Here is an 18,403-nt window from a genome sequence, read left to right as displayed (position 1 = left end):
ATCACTTCTCTTCCCTTACCAGCTCCCTCACTGCCTCAACTGTGCTTTATTGTATCTGTGTGTTGTCCTGCAATACCAGCGCTGCCCCCTGAGCACTGACCGCCAGCCAGGCACCGTTCTAGGCCCTTTACACACGTTGCCTCATTTAATCCTCTCAGCAGCCCTTTAAGGTCAATACTGTTAGTACCCCCCATTTCACAGATAAAGGAAACTGAGGTGTAGGCAGTACAGGTAACTTACTGAATGTGGCACTACTAGGAAGTGTGGATCTGGGACTTAAGCCCAGGTTGTCTGACTCCATGGTGTGTGACCTTAACCACATGCATCTGTTTTTTACCAGATTGGATAATAGATCCTTGAAGTTGGGAGCCATTTAATATTACTAATACTACTTTTTTTTTTTTTATCATCTCCAGTGCCCGGCATGGTACCTGGACCATAAAAGGCCCTTAGGAAGGTTTATCCAGATGGGTTAGACAAGATACCATTGTTCACACACTTGAAGAGGAGTTAGGATTGTCTGTATACCTTCAAGGTAAGGGTTGGAAAACTTTTTCCACAAAGGGACAGATAGTAAATATTTTAGAGCTTGAGGCCATACGGTCTCTGTCACAACTACTCAACTCTGCTGCTGTAGTGCAAACGCAGCCACAGACAATATGGAAACACATGGGTGTGGACACGTTTCAATAAACCTTTACTTATGGATACAGAAATTTGAATCGAATATTGTTTTCATGACATGAAATAGCCTTTGTAAAATGTAAAACCCTTTTACATTTAAAAAATATATTACCATTTCGAATTGTAAAAGCCATTTCTAGCTTGAAGATTGTACAAAAACAGCCTTCAGGATGGATTTGGCTCTTGTGGTTTGCAGACCCTGCTCTAGACAGCAGGCCTGGGGCCAGTGGGTGCAAGTGGCTTTGACTCAGGTGGAGAGAAACACCCATGAGGAGGAGGGGAGCCCTGGAGCTGCTCTCCCCGGAGATTTCCAGGCAGGGGGTCTGGGGCTTATCTGTGGAGATGCAGAGGGGATCCCTGCTGGGGGAGTGGGGACAGGGGTGGGACACCAGGTGATCTCTAAAGCCCTTTCCTCTACTTTATAGGATTCCACCCGGCAGCTTCCTGGGCTTTAGAGTAAAACCACAGGAGCCGAACTGATTGGAGGGAAGGTCGTTCAGAATTAGTAAAAAGGTCTGAGTTACAAAACGGTTTATAAGAAATGATGCTTCATTGCGTTCAAGGACATTCGGCAATCAAACGGACACTTAACAAAGGGCTGTCAATAATCCATTTGAATTGCACTTTGTATTTTTCAAAGTACTTTCCAGTACATTATCTGCATTGATCCACCCAGGCACCCTAGGAGGCGGGCAGCCCCATTTGCAGGTCAGGGCAGAATGCACACCGCCCGCTCCGCTCGGAACCGCCCGTGCTGCTCCCCCAGCCCACGTCCGCCTGCTGCTGGCTGGATAAAAATGGCAACTTCACATTTTGTATCAAGGGTGTGTTATGGAGCTTTAAGAATCTCATTTATATTTGTATGAAGAATAAACATTCCTAACTCGAGCTTATTTTTAATCCCTGAGAATCTGCTAGAAACATGGCCACATCCCAGATTAGCATGTACAACTTGTCAAACTATATTAATTGGATACAGCAAGAGTCCATTGAAAGCTGCCAAGCCAGACCCTGGTCTTCACTCTGTCCCCTCACGCCAGGGGGAGAAAGGTGCTTTTGCTGTGTTACTCACACGGGCAGGTGGATTTGGCGTAAAGGTGAACGCCCGGCCTTCCCAAGTCTGAAGGATCACAAATGCATTTTGAATTAGAAAGGTTTGTCAGGATCCAAAATTGTTCGTGCTGGTAAATTCTGTGGTGTAGAGACATCAGAGAGAAAGCCTCTGCACAGGAGGAAATCTAATCCGATTGCCTGTTTCCTTCCTCTGCATCGGAGAAAGCGCCATGACGGGAGACACAGCAGCAGCCAGCCAGCAAGCCCCGGTGACGTTGGGGACGAAGCTGCTCCCCCCTAACTTGGGGCTCTCGTCAGCATTTTCCTGCCAAATTGGGCTTTGGCACAGCTAAGGACGCCTTGGCAAACTTTTTTAATTTCCCAAGAGCAACTTCCTGGTTCTTAATTAGGCCTTTTATTCCTAGATGTCTATATTTAACTGTGCTCTGTTAACGCTGACCCCTTTTGGATACTGCCAAGAACTTCAGGGAGGAGGCAGTTGAGTCTAGACAGGGCAATTATTCAGATAACTAAGTCCCCCAAACCTTGTTCTTAAAGTAAGACCTTGTGAGGAAATGTTGTTATGGAGTGATGCCTTCCCGAGTTAATTAACCACTCTGAGCTTTCCTTCGCTTTGCCCAGGCGGGCAGAGAGCAAACACTTAACCCGTGGAAGGATGTAGGCCAGTACTGTAAGGTTTCACCCATGAACTTGGTGGGGAAGAGGGTGGAGGAGAAATGACAGATTGAAACAGGACTTAGAGAAAGCTTCTCAACTGTGCACAAGGAAACTGCGAGAATATTCATTGCACCTATGTTTGTGAAAAAGAAAAACTGAAAATAACCTAAGTGTCTGTCCCAGGAAAAATGGATCAATGAATCGTGGTACGTTCATACGATGGAATACAATTTAGCAGTCTGAAAATGAATGAACAAGAGTTAACGCGTATCCGCGTGGATAAATCTTAAAAACATATTGCTGAGCTCAAAAAGCAAGTTTCACAGGATACCTACAATATGAAAACATTTGTAAAAATTTAAAACATGACGATAATTATACTGTCTAATGTTTATGGGTAGCATATATGTAGTGCAAGCATTTTCAAAATCCATGGTAATTAAAAAAAACCCAACATAGCCATTTTTTTTTCTTTTCAAAGGAAAGAAAGAAAATGCATGATATTGTCACACCCTACGTTCAGGAGAGTGGTTACCTGTGGGGAGGGAAGGAGGGGAGTGAGGGGAATGAGGCTGAGGAGGGCAAACCCTTTCCAGGTAAGTCTGTAATGGTTACTTTTTTTAAAGCTGGGTGGCAAGTTCATAGGGAGTCCCCATGCTATTTTTGTTAGTGATCGTCTTTAGTGTGCCTGAAATAGTTCATGAAAAAGCAAAAAGGGGCAGGAGGGAGAGACAGGCCACTGTTTGTGGGGCTGGGTTGGGGGATGGCAAGAAAAGTCTCAGGAGAGGAGGATCATAGCATCCCACTTCTGTGAGCTGCAATCAGTTGCAAGACTGTTTGTGGGGCAGCACTCAGGGGGAGTTCAGAGAACAAGATTCCAGAACCAGGGACCCCTTCCCTTTCTGGGGTCTCAGGTCCCTCTGTAATGGGCTCTGGCCGAGTCCAGCTGCCTTTGTTTCTGAACATTGTCCTAGGAAGCCCTGCAAGGCAGCCTTGCTGGGGGACTGGCCCCGTGTGTTGGCAGCGCTGTCGTGAGGCTGAGCTCTGGCCAGCAGCCACCCAACTGCTCAAGAGGCAGCATGGAGGAGGGGAGACTAATAAATACTGGGCAGAGCTGGGTTGCAAATCTGCTGACACAATCCCTGGAGCCTTGCAAATGACCCTGGGGAATGATGACACGGATCACGAGAGCTTCTTGTTTTTAAACATTTATTATGGAGAATTTTGAACACACATAAAACTAGATAGTATTACTCCTGTTTTTAAAAATATCCATCATCCAGTCTCAACAACCATTAACCCATGGTCAGTCTTGTTCCATCTTTCTTCCAATCTACTCTCTGCCACTTCTCTTATTTTGAAACAGATCTCAGATGAAAGACCATATATTAGTCAGGGTTCTCCAGAGAAACAGAACCAATAGGAGATCCCTCTCTCATCAATCTATATCTATCTATCTATCTATCATCTATCTATCTATCTATCATTTATCTATCTATGGAGGGAGATTTATTTTAGGGAATTGGCTCATGCAGTTGCAGGAGCTGGTAATTAGGTAATTTAGGTAATTTAGGTAAGAGTGTTTTGGTTGCTGACTGAATTCTGCAGGCTGGAAACTCAGAGTTTCCGTCTTGTAGTCTTAAGGCAGAATTCCCTCCTTTAGAAACCATAGACTTTCCTCGTAAGGAAAGATGGTCAGATGAGGCCCACCCACATGACAAAGGGTGAGCCGCTTTAGTCAAAGTCAGCTGATCTTAATGTTAATCATACCTAAAAAAATACCTTCACAGCAGCATCTAGATTGGTATTGAGCAAACAACCCCGCACCATAGCCTAGCCACGTTGACACATAAAATTAGCCATTGCAGACCGTTTTATTTGTAAATATTTCAGTATGTGTATCTAAATAGGGCTCTTTTTTAAACAACCATAATATTATCACAGTAAAATGAACGATTATACTTAATATCATCAGATATGAAATTAAATTGATGTTTAACTTTCCAGTTTGTCTCATACGTGTCATAATTTTAACTTTTACAATTTGTTAGTTTTATTGAGGATCCAACTAAGGTCTATAGCTTGTGATTAAAGATGTGTCTTACATCTCTTAATTTGCAAGTTCCCCCAACATTTTTCTCTCTTTCTTTCAGTTATAGAAGCTATGGAAGCTATGGACATCCTACAGAAGCTCTCACAGTCTGGTTTTGCTGGTTGCACTCCCTTAGTGGCATTCATCATGTTCCTCTGTCCTCTGTGTTTTCTATAAACTGGTAGTTAAATTTAGAGGCTCAGCCAGCCATTTAAAGAAATACTTATTTACATGATTTTAAGGGTCCACTAACACATTCCTTATTACCCTATCCTGCAAACAAACAAACCAAACAAACAAAAGCAGCATGCCTCCTGTGTTAGCTTGCTGAGACATAAAATGGTACTGCTGGGATAATGATTTTGTTCGAATCCCCAATTCAAATGCAAATACTCCCCAGAAAGGAAAAACTTATTAGACATTTCTTCGTGAGTATGAATGCTTTGGGGAGAAAAAGTAATACCTTTTCCTCACCTATTGCAAGGCTCGTGATGACGCCCTATAACAAAAGACAGATTAACAAGACAAAAGCATAACAAATTTATTTAACTAAAATTTTACATGACAGGAAACCTTTGGAAATGAAACGAAGACCCCATAACCCAGGGAGAACTATGTATTTTTAGGCTAAGTCTGGTGGAAGAAGTAGAGTTGTGGAGAAAAATGATGGGACAAAAAGGATATTATCTAATGGTAATGAACTAGAGGGAACTCAGCAAGGCTTGTTTGTTGAGATTCTTTCCTGTGTAAGACATTCCTTTCCACTGGGTATGGGGCAGGGCATCTGTCACATGAGGGTCTTATGACCTGCTGTCAGGAGAGGCAAGTCAGAGAATTCTTTTATGGACAGCTCTGACACAGAAAGGCAGGAGAAGGTCAGAGTGACCTCCAAGGTGCCATATTTTTGGGTAGTGTGTCCTGCACCCTCTCAGCTTCTATGAAATCCCTTCCTGAGCCAGTTTCTGAAAGTGGGGGAAGAGAGAGAAGTGGTGGGGAGACGAGTGCATGGGCAGTGGGTGGCTGTTTCCTGGGGAGGGTCCCCACGGGAAGAACAGAATCAGTGAAGATGGAGCTCGTACTGAAAGTCCCATTAGCTATGGAGCATTTGCTAGGTTCTGGACACTGTGTTCAGTGATTTCAAGCCATTATTTCATTTCAATCTTATAATAACCCTGGCAAGTAAATAAAATTTATGGCCATTTTAAAGATAAAAACACTGAGGCCCAACCAGCCTTCAGGAACTTGTTAATGGTCACATGTCTCATAAGTGGCAGCTCCAGGATCTCTCCCCACACCTCTGGCTCCTGGGCTCTTTCCCCTGCCACATGGCTGTCATCCCACTTCCAGCCTCGGTGGGGCCTTCCCGGGGAGGTGAGCGATGACTCCCCCACATGAGTGGTTTCCAGCCTCCAGGGTAGCCTCTTCCTGGCGTCTGTGCCCAGAACTGTGCCATCTTGGAGGGCAGTCGGCGATCTGCCCAGTGACCTTTGAGTGACAAGTCTTTTTTGTTTCTTTTTTTTCTTTGCCCTTCTCTGGGAAAGAAGACGGGAACAGCATCTCTGGAAATTCAGCCTGCCGATTAGACAGAAAAGATGCTTATGGCTTCTTGTGTGCTACCGTGAGTTGGCAGTATTTTTGAAAAGAAATTTTATTTATTTATTGCACAGATGAATTGTAAGACTAACAGAAATTAAAAAAGAAAAAGAAGCAGCAGCAAGTCTCCCACAATTCCACTATCCCAACAAAAACAGCTGTTTCCATTTCCTGGCGTCCCTACTCAGCTCTGGCTGGATGCACATGCCATTTTTCCTGTTCTGTTCCTTTCCTGTCTGAGCCCACAGAACAGTCCAAGGAAGTGGGGAGAGACTCCCTCTGCCCTTCTCCGATTCACAGCCATTTCCAAGTTGCTCATTAACCTGCAAGACTCCACATCCCAGGAGCCAAGGAGAGGGGCCAGCAGAGCCTTTATTAACTTATAATTTCATCATTTTCTTCTGCTGGTCTCTTTGAGAACACAGCCATGAACCTTCGTAGGGTAGCTCTTTCTTTTCATACCAGAAGGGGAGGATCAAAACTAGCGAAGGTAATTGAAAAAGAAGGAGAAAGAAACCAACTGTAACATTGAAGCAGTTCTGCTCTTCCTTAATACTGAGATCACACATAGCTGCAGCTCTCTTGTTCTTACCCCTGGGTGACTAAAACCTCATTATTTAGAAAAATGTATTTTGTAGGCAATTGCAGCATCTAGGATAAGTTCTAAGACAAAAGAAGTGTGTGAAACCAGTTGAAGCATGGACAATTGTAAGCTGTTTATTCGTATTGTATCTCTTCAGTGCATGCCCGAGTTGGGCCACTGCTTACCTTAAGCAATTTTGTGCATATTTAGAGAATTATAAGTTATATGAAGCAAAAACCTCTTGCTTTAGCCAGCTAAGAAAGTGGAGAAGTGCATTTACTATCGTTATCAATTTGCAATAAAACCTTTGAGACATTCCTAAAGAAATTTGCAACATGAGAAAAAGTCAAGTTTTAGAAAGAAGTCATTTGTCTTTAGCTGAATTCATCTGGGTATGATACGGGTTGCTGCAGACATAAAACTGTCTGAAATCTGGCTTTAGGGTTTAGAATTATAAAATATTCATGGTGTGTAATTTTGCATAATTTGTTTAGCTACCAAGACATAATTTAGTTATTTGGTGCATGAATCCTTCAGAAGGTCTAAAGAAGAGAAAAATGGACTTTAAGAAGCTAAATGCAGCTTTGCTGCAAATACAGGCAAGATGAACCTATCCTGTAGTGCCCTGCGTACTGAATACACGCAAACATATGGTGGTAAACACACACACATTCGCACATCTATCTGCATATAATTAATTGTTCCCACTGATCCTTTGTGCTGTTTTACCAGGCATTTTATGTGTATCACCTAGTTTTGCTCTGCATGTGATTGCTTATAAACCCAAAGGAAACAGCTAGAGGAAGAGCCTTTGATTTCAGCAAGAAGCATTTAAATTATAAAACTCCTTGATGGTAAGGTCGCTGAGATAACAAATACGATAATTTATTTATTCAAAGATGAGCAATAGCTCATTTCCGTGTCCAGTACTGTGCTGAGGACTAACAGGTGCATTTGTCGAAAATGGGCCCTGTCCCTGGGGAGCTTACAATCTGGTTGAGATGCCGAAACAGAAACAGCTGGAGAGCAGCGAGCTCTAAGAAGGCATTATTTAAGCAAATACAAGCTAGCGTGGCAGAGCCCTCAAACCAAGGCGCAGAGGAAATGCAGCTAAAGGACACTGATCGTGCTCCCCACCGTCACTGCGCCTGCCCAGGTCAGCTTCTGTGCTCCCTCTTTGGATCACTGGCGACATTGGGTCATCTCTCTCCGCAGCTGCCGTCTTCCCCTTCCAACCCATTCTCCATATTGAAACATTAGGGGATCTCTTTAAAAGCAAATCTATGGTGTTTTCTTTCTTAAAATCCTTCAGTGGCTTCCCACTGACCCTAATAGAGAGCCCAGACCTGTTAGCTTGGTAGAGTACCAAGCCCATTCCCCGTGCCCAGGCAGAACAGCCCGCTGTGTCCTCAAGGAGCGGCCTTGCCTCTCTCGCCCTCGCACTTGATCTTCTCTCCACCCGAAACCTTGTCATCCCCGGCCCCACTCACCTCCAGTTCTTCAGTTCAGCTTAGGCCTCATTCCCTCCAGGACGTCCTCTGACTCCTTGAGACTAGGCTAGTATGCCCCACGTAGGCCTCGTTGCTCCAGAACCTGCCCTAGCCTGTGCTTACAGAGCGTCCTCAGTGTCGGTAACGGGGAACCAATCGGTTGGTGTAGATCTGAAGTCAGACCTTCTGGGTTCAACAGCCAGACCTGTCATTTACTGGTATTGTGACCTTAAGGTAAATTACCTACCATCCCTGTGTCACCATTTTCTCATGTGTAAAATGGGGCTAGTGATGGAACCTATAGCCTAGGTTGTAAAGAATGAATGAGATTATGTATGTAAAAGTGCTTAGACTAGGGCATAGCACATATTCAGTCCTCAAGAAATGTCCTCAAGAGCTGCTGTTAGGATAACGCTTGCTTGTAAAAATAATCAGAATAATTTATTTTATATATGCACACATATATACATGTACATGTATATAATGTGTGTGATAAAATAATGTTAGCTATCGCTGTGATAATTACTGGTTAGTATGCCCGTCAACACTGTAAAGCTCTGCTCCCCAAGTTTTGCCAGGCCATGGCCCCATAGACAATGCTGAGATTGGAGGTAAACTGAGCAAGCTCTGCAGCCCCCCGCTTGCCTATAGCCCTCCCCAGCCCACCGCTGGGAGGCCATTCTACCCTGGAAGGGCTTGGGTTTGTCAGAGGTGAGCAGGAAGCTGGTCCTGCCGGAAGAAACAGCAGGAAGGGGCCAAGAGCCTCATGAGCGCCGGGTCAGGGGAAGGCACCTGCCGCTCTCGGCGTGCACCTTTTGTGAGGTTTGGATTGCTTCCTGCGCGTGCGTATCTCTTAAACCCCTGCACCCAGAGTGCCCGGCTGGAGGGGACAGCTGGCCATCAGAGCATTAAAAGCAGGGCAGTAAAAATAGAGCTGGGAAAAGCATAAAGGAAGAACAGTAAAAACAAAAATTCCACATGTAAGCAAAATAGCTTTGATTGCAAAATGACTACCATAAAGCCGCAATTTCATATGAATTTTAAAACTAACCTTTTACCGATTATAACAGTAATACATATTCATTGCAGAGAATTTAAGATATGCAGAAACACAGACGAAAAATAAAAATCACCCATAATCCCACCACCCAAAATAACCACATTGATGTAGTTACGCCTCTAGTTTTTTGCCTGTGCACATGTACATTATTGAATATAAAATTTTACATTTTTATCATCCCATTGTCAGGGATGGCCTAGTCCAAGCCTCTCGTCCTGTATTTAGTTTTGGTGCCGGGGGCCTGGGATTCCAGAGAGGTCATCACAACAGGGAGCAGCCTTGGGTAAGAGAAAGGGAACTGTCCTTTCCCTGCTGTGCCTTTAACGGCGGGGACAGCGTCTGTCTCCTAGCTGGGGCTATCTGAGGGCGACTCTAAGCCAGAGGCCACTGGTCACTCTCAGCCTCAGACCTATTTCTAGGCAGCCACTGGCTGGCTTCCTGCTGTTGATCCCTGGATGACACCACTTCTGCAGCCTGGGCCCACACAGACTCGGCTTGCTCTGGCTGCCTCTCCCAGCTTTGGCCTGGCCGCTGGGCGCAACTGTTCAACTTTACAATTCAGTGCAAGTACAGTCTTGGTGGGTTTGTGGACCCTCCTCTGGGTGTTGTTGAACCAGGGCCTGAACTGACCCACTTGGGAGGTAGACTTGGCACGTTTGTGGGTGTGAGTGTGAGTGTGTGTGCTGTGTGTGTGGGTAGGAGTGTGTGTGTTTATGATGTGTGTGTGTGTACAAGTGTACATGTAGACTTGGTTTTAGTCCTTGACTATCCCTGGCCTAGCCTGGGGTGAACTGAAAGTATCCACCCTCCCTGTTCCCTGCACGGCTGTGCAGAAGATCTGATCAAAATGAGACCAGGACTCTAAGCTCAGAACCAGGGTTCACAAGAATGACTCGATTTCAGAAACAGGAGAGCACTCACATGTCACAACTGGCCTGTAAAGTCCAGCCTGGCCCTAGAAGCTCTGATGCTTGACTTCAAGTCCCAGAGTGTTGACCTTGAGCTCCTGAAATCCCACTTGAGGGCTGAGGTTACTGTTTGTCCCACAGCCTGGGGCAGGACTGAGCTTAGGGTGGGAGCCTCAGCAAGAGTCAAGTGCTTGCAAGATTGAAAGGACAAAGTGGTCGGACATTCTGATCAAGAAGAGGTTTTAGAAATTATGATCTATTTTTCTACCCAGTGCAAGAATCCCTTCTGTAAATCTCACAGAAGATCACACAGCATCTACTTGGACACATCCCGGGACAAGGTGCTCATGCACTCATTCATCATGCAGGCTCTCAGAGTGATAGGAAAGTCTTCTGCATTTAGCTGAAATGTGCTTCTTGGGAGCACCATCCTGGCAGTGTCTCAGAGCAGACCCGGGCTGGTGCCCTGCTGACAGCTGCGCAGACGGTGCAGTGAGCTGCCTTCCTCCTCCCAGGCCAAGCGCAAGCTTTCCGCCAGCCCCTGAGTGCTGGTCTGGCAGAGGGACAGAGGCCAGAGAAGCGAGGCTGGGATAGATCTGATCATAGTCTCCTCTTGCAGGGAGCCCAGGGACAGTGAGTCTCTGTTACCAACTCTGGCCACAGTGGAGTTGAGGGGTTTGCTTTATGGAGAGCAGGGGCAGGTGTGGGATAAAACCCCGAGTCAGGAGCCAGGCAGCCCTCTGGGTTCTCTGCAGCCCTGCTGGATTAGCCTCTTGCTGAAATCAAGAGTGGCTTCCTTTTCTGTGTCAGACCTAGTATTTGGTTCTCTTTATCATAAGCCACAAAGAAATTTCAGGACTCCAGGAGACCTATAGAGGCCAGATTTTCTGCCCCTTTATTCTCTAGGCAAAACAAAATGATACCATTATTTTGATGCTACCTGGTTTCAGCCTTCTGCTTATGAGTTAACCTTTCCCCCCCCATAAGTCTCAGCAAATTTTAACCGTTCTCCTTCTTTTTGGGAAGTGGACACACAGGGTTTGGTCACAGTGGGACACTGTCTTCAAGGCATCTGACCCCCCCCTTTCACCTTTAAGGCAAAAATAACTGGCAGATGTGGCATTCTGTCAAAACCCATGACCTCGATTAAGGATTTCCTGGGCAGGTCCCTTTATGTTGTTTTACAGCAATATTAAACAGCAAGCAGTTTTCCAACCACGATTTCTCACATCAATTTCATAAACACCATATACCATTTGCTGCAATTGCATAAAATTCAGTCTTCAGGGATAGGTGCATACGAATTTTGCAGTGACTTTGGAACAACAGTTAAAAGTTTTAATTGCTTATTTGCATCACCTTCCATCATTTCCCAAGAGACTTAAAATGTGTGATGTCCAGGGAGCTTCAGGACCACACAAAGTAATTGGACTGAAGACCTCCTGGAACTCCACAAATATCTGACTGTGTATGGGGATCATGTGAGATGCCATCACACCAGCATAAGAAAAGACAGTTCTTAGCTGAGGGAAGGAAGGGACAATGCTATTAAAGACCAGGAGGGTTGACTGAGAGCAGCAATGAAGAAGACTTGTAGGCCTTTAGCAGGAATACAAAATATCCAACTTGGCTGTTAAGGAAGATCTAAGCGAAGAACTATCAGAGGACTAGAGGAAGGGAGACCTTTTAGGAGGTGTATTAATTAGTCTACAGATTAAGCTGTTGTAACAAAGAGACCCCCAAATACAATGGCTTAAATAACATAGATGCAATATGCTATACCTTGCGTGGTATGATGGTCACATAACTGTCAGGTATACAACTGTCAAAACTCAGTGAAGGGAACATCAAGATCTGTGTGATTTGGGGATGTTAATTATGCCTCAATAAAAATGCCCTGCACAGATATTGTTTTTTTTCTCACTAGGGCAAAGATAGGCGGGTAGGTGGCAGTCCTGTCTTGTCACCAGTAGGCTCTGCTGTCCTTAACATGTAGCTCCATCTCTGCTGCCTAATAGAGGGGATGAGGGAGGAGGAAATCCACAGCAAGTGGCTTGTCTTTGGGTTGAGGCTAACTTGAATTGGACACACCACTTCCACTCATGTGCCAGAGGCCCAGACTAAGTCACTAAGCTACAGAAAAGGTTGGGAAATGTAGACTTGAGTCGAGAAGCTGTGAGACCAGCTGACACGCCAGAGGGTCAGGGTCTGCAGTGGTGGGAGGGAGTGCTGGGAGAGCAATGCTGGAGAGAGCTGGGTGCTGTCACGATCCATGACAGCCACGGAACAGAAGGGCAGACCCACAGAGTCATTCTGGGACAGAATGGACACAATCATGTCGCTGTCTGCACCTAGGCACAGAGTGAGAGAATTACGAGGTTGGACCATGGTGGGTCAGGAAAGGGTAAGATCATGACGGCAATGGGGAAACCAGGAGGGACAGCTGGTGAGCTGGGGCGGGGCAGAGGGAAGAGATGGCCAAGGAAGACTGAGTGTCTCTATCCTAAGAGATGTTTAATAATAGAGGAGGCAGCTGTCCCTGTTGTTTAGGGTGTGGCTCTGTCTGAAACCAGGGAGCTAAATGAAATAGCTTTTCTCAAAGGGAAGGTTGAACGTTTTGAAGGTAGAACAGAGCAGGAGCTGGTGGCCGAGAGCGGCTGGAGTCTCTCTCGCCATCCACGTTGCAGGCGAGATTTCCACATCCCTGTTCTCTCCACTGGCTGCAGACATCTGCAGTGCCCACTGTGGGCTTAGTGCTGCCTCCTCTTTAGCAGAGCCCACGTCTTTCCCTTGTCCAGATCTGTGCTTCTCAAACTGCTGGCCACAGCCTGCCCCATGAGCATTATTACCTTGTAGCTTGCATTTTAAAACAAGGCTCTGGGCAGAACAAAAGGTCAGGAGGGTGTGTTTGATTCTTAGGCACTGTGGCAAGTTCAGGGAGTTTGGGGGTGGGCACAGCTGAGGGGTCCCAGTGTTCAGCAAAGTGATCAGAGGAAGATACACATCAAACATGAGTTGCTTGTCCTGCATGGTTGTTCAGTCCCTGCGTTGTTTAAATTCAGAGCAGTGAGCTTTCTCCTGGAGAAGATTAGAAATTCCTTAGAGGCCGTGGCTGCACATCCTACTTCCTTGCTTTCTCAGGTGCTCCTAATGATGCTTGAGCGATAGATATTTGTGAAATTAAAAAACATTCGGACTGAATGCAGCATCAAGGTATCATGTATTGATTCCTCAAGCAAAGGGTGACCTTCTTTAACCAACCTTCTCAAACATCCCCATATCACTCACCACCAGATGCAGGAGTTTTTCCTCTAAGTCAAGAATCCACAAGGTTTATGCCAGCTATGGGAAAGGATGACTCACCAAGGTGTGGGGCCTGGCAAGAGTCTCTTAACTTCTCTGGGCCTCAATTTTCTTATCTGAAAATAGGAGTGGAGGCTGGACTAGGGGGTATCTGGGAACATTTTACAGCATTGGTGTTCCAGGATTCTCTCCTAGATCAAGCTGCTTGTTCTCCAGGCATTTTTTGAGACATTAGAGTTTGCAACTTCTCTCTTCCACCTTTTTTTTTTTTTTTTTTGAGATAGTAGAGAGTCTTAGTTCATTCAGACTGCTATAATGAAGTACTGTAAATTGATTAGCTCATAAACAACAGAAATTTATTGCTCAGTTCTAGAGACTGGGAAGTTCAAGATCAAGGGGCCAACAGATTTGGTGTTTGGTGAAGGTGTGATTTTTCTGGTTCGCAGACAGTTTCCTCTCACAAAGTTCATATGTTGAAACTGAATCCCCAATGTGGTGGTATTAAGAGGTGGGGCCTTTGGGGGGGTGATTAGGTCATGAAGCCTCTGCCCTTATGAATAGGATGAGTGCCCTTGTAGAGGCCTGAGGGAGCTTGTTTGCAACTTCTACCTTGAAAGGACAGCTCTATGATGAAAGGTGCCATGTTTGAAGTGGGAATGAGCCTTCACCAGACACTGAATCTGCTGGTACCTTGATCTTGGACTTTCCAGCCTCTAGAACTATGTGCAATAAATTTCTATTAAATTATCTAGTCTAAGGTATTAAAATTTATGGGAGACCATCATGTTACACTGAACTCCTGTACTTGGTCCCGGCAGGCCAGACCAAACCAGAATGGAGTCACTCATGGTAAGTGTCATGTAAGCAAACTGAAACTTTAAAAAACAGAAAAATCCCCAAACAGGCAAGTTTTCAAGCAAGCAAGCAAACAAACAAACAAGACTTATAGCAACCAATCAAAAGGGGCCCAGTAAACCTAGACTGATATAATAAGAAAGTCCTCCCTGCTTTAATCAATATGAGGAAGGTAACTTTGAAATGACCATTCCACTTTTTATTCCTTGTTTCTGCTTTCTTCAGCCTTTTGCTGTATATAAATCTCACCCCTCTGCTCAACTCAGTAAAGCGTCTTCTATTTTGTAGGTGAAATGTTGCCTGGCTCACAAATCACTAATAAAAGCTAATTAGATCTTTAAAATTCAATTTGTTGAAATTCTGTTCTTTGACAAAGGTATTTTCTTACAGCAGCAGGAACTGACTGAGACATCATTTGAGGCTTGGATCCTCCTCTGAATTCTTTTAGGTTGTTGGTAGAATTCAGTTCCCTATAATAAGACTGTGGTCCCTATATTCTTGCTGGCTCTCAGCCAGGGCCACTCTCGTGGAGGCTGCTGCAGGTCCTAGCCATGTGGCCCTTCCGCAGCATGACAGCTCACTCCTTTAAGGCTGGCAGGGCTCACCTGCTTAGGTCAGGCTCACCTGGAATAATCTTCTTGATGATTACCTCAAAGTCAACTGATTAGCAACCTTGATTATACCCACGAAATCCCTTTGCTATGAATCAAAGAAGGATATTCTATTGTAATCACAGGTCACATCCACATCCAAGGGGAGGGGATGCTATATGGTATGTCCCCCAAATAGTGGGAATTGGGGGGATCTTAGAATTCTGCCCACTATAGCTATGAAAGCAGAATTCAGTCAATGATGACCAGTAATGATGACAGGCACGACGACCCAGTGAAGCCTCCAAAGCTTGGTCAGGAAAGAGTAGTGAGCTGGTGAACTGGGGAGGCCATGACTTTCCCAATGGGGACAACCTCAACTTGGCGCCACAGTGCGGCCAAGCATCAGAACTGCCCAGACAATCTGGAAGTCCTGATGTTCATGTGAAAATTCCTGAGTTTTAAATTTGGACAACCATTTAAAAAATGGTTTTACATTTTCAAAATTAAAAAAAAATTGAGCACAGAGGATTATGGGGGCAGTAAAACCACTCTCTGCATGCTACTATGATGGTGGATACATGTCATTATACATTTGTCTAAACCCACAGAAAGTACGCCACCAAGGGTGAACCCCAGTGTAAACTATGGACTTAGGGTGATAATGACGTGTCAATACAGGTTCATCAGTTGTAGCAAACGTTCCACTCTGGTGGAGGTGCTGATAATGGGGGAGGCTGTGCATGTGTGGGGAGGGGGGTGTTAGGGATATCTCTGTACCTCTGCTCAGTTTTACTGTGAATCTAAAACTGCTCTACAAGAATAAAGTCTATTAAAGTTAGTGCTAAAAAATATTAAAAAAAACAAAAAACTAAACCCTACCATGTGGATCAGAGATAATCTGTTGACCACCAATATAGGAGCTCTGTTTTAGTGAAAGTCAAACTCACATAAGGGACATGGCAAACTTGACCTAGCCAAGGATATATCCAACTCTAAGGACAAAATAGCTTCAGGAAGAATGTGATCTCCTGTCAGCCAGGGCCATGTACGGGGCTGCACATCTTGGGCACCAGAAGCTGCATTTGTGAGCCAGACCCCAGGGGTGGCGAGGGGCTGACAGAGGGGGGCAAGGCAGGAGGCGTGGGGCCCACTGGATCACTGGGCTAAAACAGTGTTTACCCTGAGAAACGGCTCTCGGCCTTGTAATGTGGTTTACGAGCAGAGCGGCACATCACCTCGCACTTGTAATGCAGCACCTTCAATGGTTTGCTAGAAAATTGCTCCCCAAATTATCCTTCTGCAAAGAGTACACAGTAATAATGCACCACAAGGGCAGAGAAAAATGGATTGCAATTGGATACATTGAATAATGTAATGTTTCAACAATACCAGAACCAATGTGGTATTATTAAAATACCACAGCAGTTTTAAAAGGCAGCATTAAAATCACCATGAGCAAGCATTACGATCTAAGAATAACAAATATTGAGTTTTTCTTGGAGCTATGGTAGGGGAAAAAAAAAAATCTCTCAATCTGCTTAAACTTTCAGAGAATAGCCAGGCATTTACGGGAAAGGACGACTGGAGTGAAAAAGAAATTGCTCTGGCTCTCATTTGATATGGGAGTGGCAAAATTACGGAGGTTTTAGCATCTCTTTAAGCAAGCCGCACAGGTAGAGTGAAGTGGGGACTCTGCAGTCACCCAGGGAATGCGCTTAGTGCTCAGAGCCAGTCCAGATTATTCAGGCTCCAAAGTGCCTACCTCTTCTGTAATTGTCAGGCTTTGGGAGTGAAATGGGGGTGCTTTCAGTCCCCTTAATGAGGGTCATTTCCTGTAGACCTGACTGGTATCCAGATGTGTTATGAATTACATAAAGTTTAACCTGAGTGCTGTTTCTGAGCCACATATGGTCTCCTCCCAGAGACCCCCTCGCTCCAGATCTGTTCTCGCTGGTTCCTAATTCCTACCTGGTCCTTGGGCTACTTTAATTTCCTGTAAATCACCTTACCTGTAACTCATGCTTATTTAATGTGTCGGCTAACCAATCTGATGCCTTCCTGTTTTACTAATAGAAGAGACTTAGAGGATTCCAAGGTGCTCCGGTCAAGGTCCTCTGACTGATGGAAAAAGAAATCCACCAAAACTAGCCTGAGAAAAGAGAGAAATTAAATGGAGAGAGAGGTGATTTCATAGCGTCTCTGAGCAGGAAGCGTAAGGGGGGTCTCGTGTGGTCCTGAAACCAGAACGGGAATGCCCACAAAAGAAGCTCCAGTCTCCTTTTCTCACCCAGGCCCGTTCCTGTGGCTGTTCCTTCCATTCTCTGTAAGGAGTGTGCAGGGTTTCTGGCTTCTTTATCTCCGTGCATCCGCTTCAGTCTCTTCTCTCTGCTGAGGTGGAAAATGGCCACCTCCACGGTACCTTGGCAGACCCGCCAGCAGCAAGCCCCAACCCTGATGGATAAGATGCTCTGGGTCTCAGTTCCAAGCTGGAGTGAGAGAAAGTTGGATCAACCCTATCTCAAGCCCAAGCAGAATTTCCCCATTCATTGTTTCCTTTCCTGTCAATCTCTTTGTCATTAAACGTTGCATTGTTTCAATACTGTAACCCAAAGAGGGTAGAATGGGGACAGGAAATGCCACCATTGGCATTTGAAATTGAAGCCCCAAAGACCAAACACGCCACGGATGAGATTAGCCATCTGCTGAAGAGATGACTTGCAGTGTACTGCAGATAAGCTTAGAGAACCTCCGCAGACTCGTGGCGAAGATGCTGTCTGAATGCAATTTAATCCAAGATGAATATAATCATAGAAACAATATCACATTAATAATAGACGTGAGTGCAGCCAGCACTCTGTGTCTGTGGGTTCCACAACTGTGGATTCAACCAACTGCAGACGGAAAATATTCGGGGAAAAAAAATGGATGGTTGTGTCTGCACTGAACATGTACGGACTCTTTTCTTGTCATTATTCTCTAAACAATACAGTGTCAAAATGATTTACATAACATTTATAAAATGTTAATTATAAGTAATCTACAGGTGATTTAAAGTATACAGGAGGATGTGTATAGGTTATATGCAAATACTACACCATTTTATATCAGGAACTTGAGCATCTGCAGATTTTGGTATCTTTAGGGGCCCCGGAACAGATGCCCCTTGGATAGTGAGGGACGATTGCAGTTGCTCTGCTTGGAATACTAAAAAATAAAAGCAAAGAATGAGTTGAAGAGTTACCATTGGTCTCTGGCCTGCCCGGAGGAGTGGGTGCCTTGACTGGCTCCAGGGGTCGTCTGGCTCTTTCGGTAGGTGCCACTTATCAGGGCAGAGGATTGTTATAGCTTGATGACACCAAGCATTAAAAATCTTCCCATGCCCTGCTCTACGATCTTGCCTTGAGTTAGTAATTTGGCTTTTCAAAAATACTTTTCATTTTAGAAAAAAATTTGCTCAGCAGCTGCCAGCCAGTCTCATGAGTTTGATTAGCCTGAACCAATCATCCAGAAC

This window comes from Lemur catta, chromosome 5, assembly GCF_020740605.2.
Source record: "Lemur catta isolate mLemCat1 chromosome 5, mLemCat1.pri, whole genome shotgun sequence".
Lineage (NCBI taxonomy): Eukaryota > Metazoa > Chordata > Mammalia > Primates > Lemuridae > Lemur > Lemur catta.
Note: the sequence above shows the minus strand (reverse complement) of the source record.